The sequence below is a fragment of the Camellia sinensis genome, chromosome 14, assembly GCF_055761805.1.
Source record: "Camellia sinensis isolate YWXY chromosome 14, ASM5576180v1, whole genome shotgun sequence".
Taxonomy (NCBI): Eukaryota; Viridiplantae; Streptophyta; class Magnoliopsida; order Ericales; family Theaceae; genus Camellia; species Camellia sinensis.
Window position 1 is genome coordinate 56930099 of NC_138974.1, and position 10868 is coordinate 56940966.

General features: G+C 39.5%; 1 long non-coding RNA gene across 1 annotated transcript; it reads left to right on the forward strand.

Annotated features, from left to right (window-relative positions):
* The first annotated feature begins 1176 nt into the window (after positions 1 to 1176).
* LOC114285057 (uncharacterized) lies at positions 1177 to 4301 on the forward strand. Its single transcript, XR_014350895.1, has 2 exons — positions 1177 to 2248; positions 4038 to 4301. It is a non-coding gene; the product is annotated as an uncharacterized LOC114285057 (long non-coding RNA).
* The last annotated feature ends 6567 nt before the right edge of the window (positions 4302 to 10868 follow it).

Genomic DNA, 10868 nt, shown 5'->3' on the forward strand with positions numbered 1-10868 from the left:
ACCATGTGGCCCACCTTGCCACACTTGTAACAGGCTCCAGATATTTTGTAACAGACCCCTTTGTGCTTCCTGCCACACTCAGAACAAGGTGGTATGAAACCACTCCCTTGGCTGGGGCTAGTTGTTGACCCCGTATTCTGTTTCTTGTTCAATGGGTTATGCTTGCCTTTCTTGAATTTAAAACCCTGCCTTTTACCACGCCATTCAGATGCTGGTGTTTCAGTTTTCAGTGCCTCGATGTTCGATTCAGCCATCAAAGCTCGGTCAAGAACGTTTACATAATTCGATAGCTTCAAAACATTAATTTTGTCCAGTATTGCAACATTAAGGCCGCCTTCAAACTTTCTGGCCTTCTTATAATCAGTGTCCACCATGTGTGGTGCATATCTAGCAAGCTCGGTGAACTTTGTTTCATATTCAGCAACGAACATTGTGCCCTGTCTCAGCTGTTCAAATTCAGTTACTTTTCTGTCCCTGACACACTGAGGGAAGTACTTTTCAAAGAAGGCTCCTTTGAATTGAGCCCAAGTCATTACAGTATTGTCATCGTGGATAAGCATCCACCACCTTCTCGCCTCTTCTTGCAAGGTAAAGGTAGCTAACAGTACTTTATGTGCTTCAGAGTACGGAAACACTTCAAATAACTTTTCTGTCTCAAGGACCCATGCTTCAGCTTTTAACGGTTCCAGGCCTCCCTGAAAGGACGGCGGTTTCATCTTGCTGAACTGTGAAACCCCGTATTTTTATATAATAAAAAATAATATGTATATTTTTAATTTTCTTAAATAATTATTCACAATATTTTGAATTTAATAGTCTGTATATTTTTATACTGAAAATTTATTCAAAATAAAATAAAATAAAATATTTTTGACTTTATATTATTACTCAATATTAATTTCTGAACTGTATGATATTTTTATTGTATTTTTCTCTATATTTTTTTGGTAATCAAATTACACTGAAACCTTATATTTTCTGTACTAAAACCCAATCAAAAACCATGGGTTTGCTACCCCAGGTTTTCTTGCATTCCACCTTCAACGTGTAATCATCTTATGTATCAAAAGACAACGTGGTGAACATGCTGACCAAGTGTTCAATTTCTTCTTCTTTTTTTATTTCTTTTCATTTTCTTTTATCTTCTTTTACTCTTCCTCATTTTGCTTCTCTTCCAATTGCATAGCTCTCTCTCTCTATCCATTTCATCTCTCTCTCTCTCTCCCTCCATCTCTCATACTCAAAACTCTCTTTCTCCTTTATCTATGTTTTTCCTCCTTCCCCAACCTCCATAGCCATGGCCTCAACCCACACTATCGCCAACCCGCGAACTTCACCACCATTGGCGCACCGTCGGACCGGCACCACCACCATCACCTATTTCTATTATCATCTAGAACCACCATCCACAAAGTGTTGTAGGTGAAGAAAGAGAAGAAGAAAGAAGATGGAGGAGAAAGAAACAAAGTTAGAGAAATTTATTTTGAAGTTCAAAAGTTGGTTTTCGGCTTACTTTCGGCATGCCAAAACCATCCATTCTGGGAAGAAGTGAGACAAATAGGCCATGTAAGATGAAGTACGAAGTAAGTTGAAGAGATTGGCGAAAGAATGAAGTAAAACCGTTAAGAATTAAGAAAGTTATGGGTCCGAAAGATGGTTCGAAAAAAATGTCCGAGACGGTAGGAAAATAATCTTATTTTTGGTCAAATTTTGGAGATCCGACGGCATGCAAAAAGAGACGGAACGAGGCGTGTGAGTAGTGAACCAAAAACTAGGCCGTGAGGTGAATCCAATGACAGAAAAATAAGATAAAACGGAGTTACGATGAAGAAGATACAAGCATTTGAACCGGTGATATTGAAACTAAAATTCTGGGTCTCTCTGTCGTGCATGCTGTGGGTGTTGGAGAAGATGAACTAAATTTTTATCCAGTCTTTCTCGGCTCATGGTGCTACGGTGCATCCTAGCACATTTAGGTTAATCAAGTGGTCCTATGACTTTGGGGATGACCACCCCTAGGTTTTTCGACGTGTAGAATCCATTTCTGGGGTTAGATCTTTCAAATTCTAAGTCTAAGATGATGATCAACAACTAAAGGTTCTAAGAGAATCCAATGAAAGATCAACGGTGAGATCGTGTCCGATTAATGTGAAATTTCAGCAAGACGATCATGGAGTCAGGACGGTCATATCTTACGATCAGAATCATAAATCAAATTCGGACGATAAACCGTTAGCAACCTAACATTGTAAGAAAACCCTCTCAACCCTCTAATTTTTTTTTTATATATTTGAAAATTTCAAATTATATACATATGATAAAATGTCTAAACTTGTAGATAGAATTTTATTTATAATTGTATGAAAATTTATGATGGTACATCAAATTTGGACTTGCATGTGTAGCTTATGCTATTAAAAAGATGATTGAAGATGTTATTTGGCCCTTTAAATCTGCCAGAAGGTTGTACTAATTTTTAGACAATTTTATACTCAAAATTTGAAGATGATTTCTTCTACAAAGTTGTTGATAATGATGTATAGTTCATCCACAAAATTTTTCAACAATTATTGAGTTTTGTACGAATTTATACATATTTTTAACCAAATCTGGAGCTATAGACAGATTTTATTATGTGTTTGAAAAATCATTAAAAATTTTATATTAAACTAAATCTGGTAATTTCTAAGCAAAAAATGAAATTTGAGAAGTCAAGTTTCATAATAAATTTTTAGATCATGGAATTTATTTATAAAATTTAAGTATGGAATTAATTTAAGGAAATGTGATAAATCTGTGTCATAAAATTTCTGGGAATTTTACAGAATTATTTATAACTTATTTTTGGGAATTTATTTCTGAAAAATGACCCAAATATATTTATTGAATATTCTGTACATTTTCACGAATTTTAGAAATGTATAAATAATTTATTTATAATTTTTATTATCTAAGGTATAACTTGAAAATTTCTAAACAGGTTTAAGATCATGACTTCAATTATTTATTCGGATAAAAATCAGTTATTGTGTTGGTCCAATTCATCAAATATAGTAAATTAGTAATCCATGTATGGGTGTATTGTGGTTTATTTAATATTGTGGTAGTCTAATCTTGTAAATTAAAAATCCATGCACGTGTGACTTTGGTTTATTTTCTCTGTATCTAAATTATTATTTCATACCATGGTTTAAATAAATTATTTATTTAAATGCTGTACATTTGTTTATTATTGTGTGATATGTGTAATATTTTATGTTGAGAATTTTAATGAGTTGGTATAACATCAATTGTGATAAAAAAAAATTGGAATTATTTGTGAGTAATATCAAAATTAACTGAAATGATTAACGGCATATACAAAGTTAACAATTGACGGTTAATACTAGATGTTCAGAGTGAGTCTTGGTTTTAAAGAGTGTACGAGATTAAGGGTTGACGGTTAATACTGGTTGTTCAGGGTGAGTTCTGATTTTAAAGAGTGTATGAAATTAAGGGATTGACGGTTAATACCGGTTGTTCAGGGTGAGCCCTGGTTTTGAGAATTCTCACGTAAATTGTGTTGCGAAACTCTAAGATGGCACGGGACTTATTTGAACCCTTTTCGGTATTTGGTTTTGGAATAAGGGTGGATGTGCTGGTGGCACACAGGGAGGTTACGTACCCCTGGCAGACCATTTCCTTGGGGCAGACCACGGATGCTACTACTTGGGTATATAACTCCGGACGTGGGCATCCCTGGTAGTTACGGTTGGTAACACTAAAATATTTGACCAAGGGAGGGTTTCAAATTAACCGTTGCCATGCTTAGTGGTTGGTAAGTTAAATCTCTTTGGTGAGATTTCGAGTGTCACCTAATTTATTAAAATTATTGAAATTATTTTAATGGTTGTAATTTATGCCTACAATTATATTGTTATCTCATGTTTATAATCTCATTATTTTTCTCTTAAAAGGAATGGTAGGTTGGTTATGTTTTCTTACTGTGTTGTAAAACTCATGGCATATATTTTTGTTGCCCTGGCGTTTTATGCCAGGTCTTGGCGAGAAAATAATTGAAGCTGAAATGGAGTCGACGCTAACGTAGAGCTTTGGCTGACCTGAAACCCCGAGTAGAGCCGAATAAATTATATTATTTTATATAATAGCTATTAAGGACTTTATAATTTCATTTAATGTTGTATTTGGATAATTTTAAGTTTTTATCTATTGTTATTTGGACGTTTTGTTATGTACGAGAGTTGGATTACCCTGTTAAGATGTCAACTCTTCTAGTTTATTAGGTCATTTTGTTTATTTAATTTCCCTTGATACTTTTAAAAAAAATTGGGGCGTCACATGAACTTATGTGTCAGTGCAATTATGTCATTATTAACAGGTGGCTCTGGCTGTACTGGAGGAGGTGGGGGCTGTGGGTTCTGTTGTTATCCTAATCTCTCAGTTGTGAGTTCCATCATTCTCTCCAGTCTTGCCATTCTTGCCTCAGAGGATGAGGATTCAGATTCATTTGCAGTTCTTGTATTATCCATTTCACTATAAGCAGTTATAGCAATTATAAACATAAGTAGTTGCATACTTAAACAATTTATCACATTAGCATATATTTAGTCATGTCATAGTCACACATACTTTAACAAATTCATGCAATGCCCTAATCGCTTTTCTACGACATCCTATAGCTCATTTGGACACGTGTGTGTGGTATAACTCGTGGTTAAGTATCGCTCTGATACCACTCAGTCACGACCCAAACCCGCCCTTTTGGGTTTAGCACCGTAACCGGCCAGTAATCCGAGATTACCGAAGGCCTGCTTAACAGTAATACAGTAAAACAGAGTACAGGGGCCTGGCGGAAGCCAATACAGTAAATAAACAATGTCCAATGAGCCGTGACAGTCTGTATGCCAAAAAGACTTTTCATGCATACATATATATATACACACAGTGCAGAACAGTATGTATAACATTTATAACCATTCAGATCAGGGACCTAATCCCTATTAAACAGTACAATAACAATCTATACAGTCTATACAGTTACAAAGACAGACGGGGGAAATTAAAACACCCCTAAGCCATAGCTTGACAGGCTCGGAACCTCACAGTGAGGCATAGTGGTTGGCTTGACAAAACTGGAGCTTACCCCGACGCTTCTAGCTGCGGTCTGGTGCCTGTACACCTACATATATATATGAGCAGTGAGCTAAAGCCCAATGAATAACATAATGCGTAAAAAGGTTTAGAATGAATGTCCTTACAGTAATGAAAACAGTTCATTAAATCAGTATTTCAGTCGTTCAGTCAGTACAGTCATATGTGGTACATCCAATAGCATAACAGTACAGTAAACAGTAGGTCTTGAAAGACCGAACAGCCAATGATGGCCATCAATCAGTAAACAGTAGTGGTTCCAACAAGGGAACCGACAGAGATCTCTATAACAGTAACAGTCAGTAATAGTAGTTGCTAAGGATGCCACAATACAGTTCAGAATAAAGGACATACATTCATTCTATTAACAGTATCAATTCAGAAACAGTACAGTTCAATTGTTCAGAAGATAATCATTTTTTAACATATCTTTACACAGTTGTTACTCACAGAGTTCTGGGCTACAGTTAGGCTAGAGTGTGTCCCCAGTCGCCAACCCTACACAGTTTACAGATTGAACACACACTAAGCTACACAGTTGGGAAAGATAATAATTTAATCCCTAACTTGCCTCGGTGTGGTTCTACATCTATATCCTCATTAAGATGCCTTAAACTAGGCCTAAGAATGCCTAAGATGAAATGAGGATGTAAAGATGTACTTTAAAAGCATTTTCAGAATTTTCAGAAAACAGGGTTCCAGCTCGAGCGTCGTTTACTCCGCTCGAGCGGAAATGCAGACAAAGGTTTCCGCTCGAGCGCAGACTTAGACGCTCGAGCGTACTACAAAACAATCAAAAGTGCTGGATAGGTGAAAATCACACTCGATTGGGCGCTCGACATCCGCTCGAGCGTAAGACACAAGTTCCCGCTCGAGCGTCAATTACCCCGCTCGAGCGGACATCAAAACAGTGCAAAATACTAGGAGCACGAATTTCACGCTTGAGCACCAGTCACCCCGCTCGAGCATGAGTCCAAAATCTGGAATTCCCAGATTTGAACCTCAAGCTCAAATTCAACTTCAAATGTATCAAATTCGATTCCTTTGGGCCCATTTCCTGGAAAACACTTCAAAACGCATAGTTTAACATGATTCAAAGCTCAATTTGTAAAATCAAGGCCCAAAGGTGAAGGAATTAAACCTAGTTTCAAACCAATTTTCATGAACAAGATGAACATGCAACATGCATGAAGTTAAACAACTTACAAGCCTCAAATACATGCTCTATTGAGCTAATATCTTCAAAGACAAGATGAATTCATGGACTTGACATAAATATGAACATGCATGTGACAATTTTCCATGGAATCAACTCAAAATTCAATAATATAGGCATGCATGCAACAATTGAGCTTTAATTCAACACTATTGAACCAATTCAAGCCTTAGATCACTAAAGACCCATTAATCATGCAAGAATCAACTTAAAGACACAATTAAGAGGTTGAATTTCTTACCTAGGTCTTCAATTACAAGTGTAGAAGTTCAATTAGGCAAATCTCCTACAATTTCTTCAAGTCTTTCAAGCCAATTCTCTAGATGAACAATCTTCTCTCAAGACTCTCTCTCTCTAGTCGGTTGCTCTCAAGAAAATAGGCTGATGAAATCTTTTGTTGTAATGTAATAAGGCTTCAATAGATGCTAGATAATGGTCCACTAATAGGGCAAGTTGGTAAATACAATAACTTATGTAATTTAGCTCATTTTGATCTAATTTAATCATATCAAATCAGTTTTCAGATAATTACACCATAAAATCACATAAATTATGATGATCATGAAACACTAATCGATCTCTGGTTCAGCCGCCGATAAGGCCTTCAATTCGCAATTTAAACATAAAACATGAACAGATAATCAAACAGTCAACAGATAGATAATGCATTTAAACAGATACAGTCAATCAATCAGTTTCAGATTTCAGTCAGTCAGTTCAATATTTCAATCAGTTCAATTACTTTTCATAATCAGTCTCAGTTTAGCAGTAATCGGTAGTTTATCGGTAAACAGTGGTGAGGGTTGTTACAGCAGCCTTGGGCCATGATGCCGGTCAGGGTACGGGATCAATACGAGGGAGCATGGGGCACATCATGCTTCTAGATTCTGCTAGTGGGCCCAGTCTGTCAGGCCTGGTTCTTGAGCGAAAGATTCGTTCGCTAGACCATGGGCTTGCCAGATCCAGTCGTTTCGATGCCACCTCCGGAGTCTATGACATCAATGGACAACCTATCTATTGATGTAGTCACATAGTTCATGGTAGGCTTAGATGTTGATTGCTTCAGAGACGTGGACGACTATGCGACCTTTATTTAGACCCACCTTATGCCTCCTCTGAAAGACACTCTCGGAGGTGAGGGGGTAGGGGTTCCTGCAACAAGCATGGCGACTCGGGCGATTAGGGCCTATGCTAGAGGGGCTCTCTCTATGGAGCAGATTATCCGCTGGCCAGAGTTTCCCACTATGCTCACATGCTGGAGGCCTACTGGGACTGCTTATCAGATCCCGATTGAGTTGGCAGAGGCTGGACACGAGCTTGTCAGAGTTCGAGGCTCATTCCAAGTATGGACTATACCTTACTATTTACATCCCACATTTCATTTCAAATATGTTCATCGCATACATTGCATACACTAATCATCCAAATGCATTTGCAGGCATTTATAGAGTATATAAGGAGCTGTCTCGAGCTGGTGGCTTCCCTGATAGGCATGGTGCAGAAAAGGGAAACGTTGCTTGGTCTCCACGGTATCCCGGTAATTTCCTTCAATTTGCGCTTCATGCTATCATATTTTCACTGATACATCGGCATTTCAATTGTAGTCTTTCCCAAACTACACTAATACACTGCATCTGATACATTGCACTCACACATTGCATCCACACACTGTACTCATACCGTACCTGATTTCTGCATACCACTTGTATCTAATACATACACTGTAGCTGATATGCTGACAACTGTCTTTTCAGATTCCATCTGCACCGATGGCACCAGCGGCAGCAGCAGCATCTTCACTGGCAGCACCTTCTCCATCAGCAAGGAGGAGAGAGAGAGACAGGCCCCAGTTCGTAGCGAAAATGTGAGATATGGTCAAGGCAGAGATAGGGGTGCCCGAGGCCATAGCAGTCCTTCAGAGCCTATCTTGAGTGATGATGATGCTGAGACTAGTGACTCCGAGGAGGTAGTGAGTCGGCATTCTGAGTCGTCCGAGAGCGGAGACGATGACACTGGCTCGGGAACTGAGAGCGGAGGCGACGCTGGGGCGGGCTCTAAGGCAGAGAGCGGAGATGATGCCGACGAGGACTCTGGGACCTAGAGCGGAGATGATATCGGCTTTGGTTCAGAGTCTAATTCTAACAGCAGTGCCGATGGAGATAGTGGCTCTGAGTCCTTCCCTTCGAGAAAGAGGACGAAAAGGACCTCTCGGGCCAGAGGCGACTGGCGTTGATTTTTGTAATTTTTTTTTTTTGTGCTTAGTTTCTTTTTGTTTAGTAGCATTAGCACATGTATAGCTTCAGATAGGTTTTATTTTGGTTTGAAACTTGTACTCTTATTTTGTAGAAACCATGATTAGAATAAAACCTCGCAGTTTTTATGAAAAATGTTGTCATTTTTACATCATGAGCACCATATTTGCATGAAATGGACATGGAATCGAATTTGCAAATGAAATCTGAACACTTGTATTGGCACGACGTTCTTAATCAGGTAATGGGCCAACCAACAACCAAAATACAAAATACAACTCAATAAACAAAGCAAAAACAACTCAAATACAAATAAACAAACTTGCTAAAACCAAAAAGACTCAAAACAAGACCTCAAAACACAAAGATCCAGACAAAACACAAGCTTCCAGCACTACCTAGCATACAAGGAGATAGCAGGCCAGAAAAGAAGGCTGCCAGCCAGAGATGGAGGTTGCCGGCCAGAGAGGTGGCCGGTAGTGAGGAACCTCCAGATTGTTGACAGCTGGCTCCCATTCAGCCTTATCTTTTACAAAAGGTTTAGCTTCGGAATTTCTTCTCTAGAACTTCATTGCAGCTACAATCTCCTCCACAAATAAAGCTATTTTTTATCGAAAAGCTTTCGGATTGGATAGTGACTTTAGACAGCATGGAAAAGGAAAATTTCTGAGGTTTTGGCATAAATACACTTTTTTCGTTGAGCTGTACTCCACTTTGTTTTCCGTTTCTCCATGCCGCGACCCAATGCTAGGAGCCAATTACACACGTCTTTCGCTTCGGGGGATAAGAAATATGCTCAACAATTGAAGAATTTCAGGCACTAATAGAATCTCGGCATGGTTAGGAAATCATACCTCAGCCCCATTTTGACCATGCCCAAGCTTTGGGGCGGATGTGTGGGCTCACTCTATACAAGGCTAGACATTCCTAGCTTGATTCATCGATTCTCCAATATCGGTGACAAAAGCGCCTTTCTTTGGTGAGGTTTTCGGCAGCGTGCCCTCTACTTATAGATGCTTGCACACTTCCTTCTTGCCCCTAGTTTCAGCGGATCCAGCATCCAGCATCCAGTTACTCGAAGTGGCCCAAGGTTTGAAAGAAGGCAAGAGTTGCATTGGTTTGGCACTAGTCGAGACTTTGATGGGCTTAGACATCTTTCATCAGTGAGAGACTACCAGATTTATGGGGAGTCCACTACTTCTTCAAGTATTGTTTTCCACCCTTTCTCATATGTGTTTCTCAGATCACTCGACACTCATGCTTTATTTTTCTCTCAAAGCCCTTTTTTCACTTTTCACTCAACATACATCTCTCTATTATTTAATCTCTCTTTTCTTTCATCCCTTTCTAGGTGTGGCTTATGGATAACCTGAAGGTAGTGGACTCTTCCCTGTGTACTTAGCCCGAGGTTATTTCTTCCGCCACCGACTAGTGGATTTCCCCAACGAGGGATGGTGGTGCAACTGGATGTGCAACAGGCATGCTGCTGACATAGCTTGGCGTTGCCCCTAGTTAATCTGACCGAGATGAGTTACAGCTTGGCTCAGAAACCTGGCACATAATTGATCGTCCTCACGCACTGTGTGTTCTATTTCTCCTTCCGGTTCAGACGTCAATTTGTGCATGATCAGACCTGCCCAGAGGAGGGGGTAGAGTACCCGGTTTCATTTCCCATTCGTGGTTCACACTTGGGTTGGGTACCTCACTACTTGGAGGACGAGAGAGCTTCTGGCCCCTGCCCTTCGTTTCAGTTGTACCCTTTCTGGCGAGTGTTTGGCTTCGCTTGAGGATGAGGCACAAACCGGGCCCACTTTGGTTTCAGAAGCTTCCACAAGCACGAGCAGAGGACGGAGGAGCACCTGACTCCCCTGTGCCCCTAGTTTATTGCTTTGACCTATCTTTTCAAGTTTTAAGATGTAATAAAAGTCTTCACCATGAGTGATTTCCAACACTAGTGTAGTTACCTCTGGCAGGGGATGGATGGATGGATGAATTCTTGAAGACGATTGCCACTTCTTTCCCGTGAGGGTACTTTGACATTTGGTAGAGGGTAGAGGAGACAGCTTTCACAAGATGCAACCAGGGCCTTCCTAGTAATAAGTTGAAAGTAGCCGGTACATCCAAGACATGGAACTCGACATCTTGCTGAGCTGGGCCCACCTGGACTCTGATTTGCACTGTGTCCATAACCTCCCTGCTTGTATTATTATATGCCCAAATTACTTGGGTTGTGGACACAAAGTCTGTCG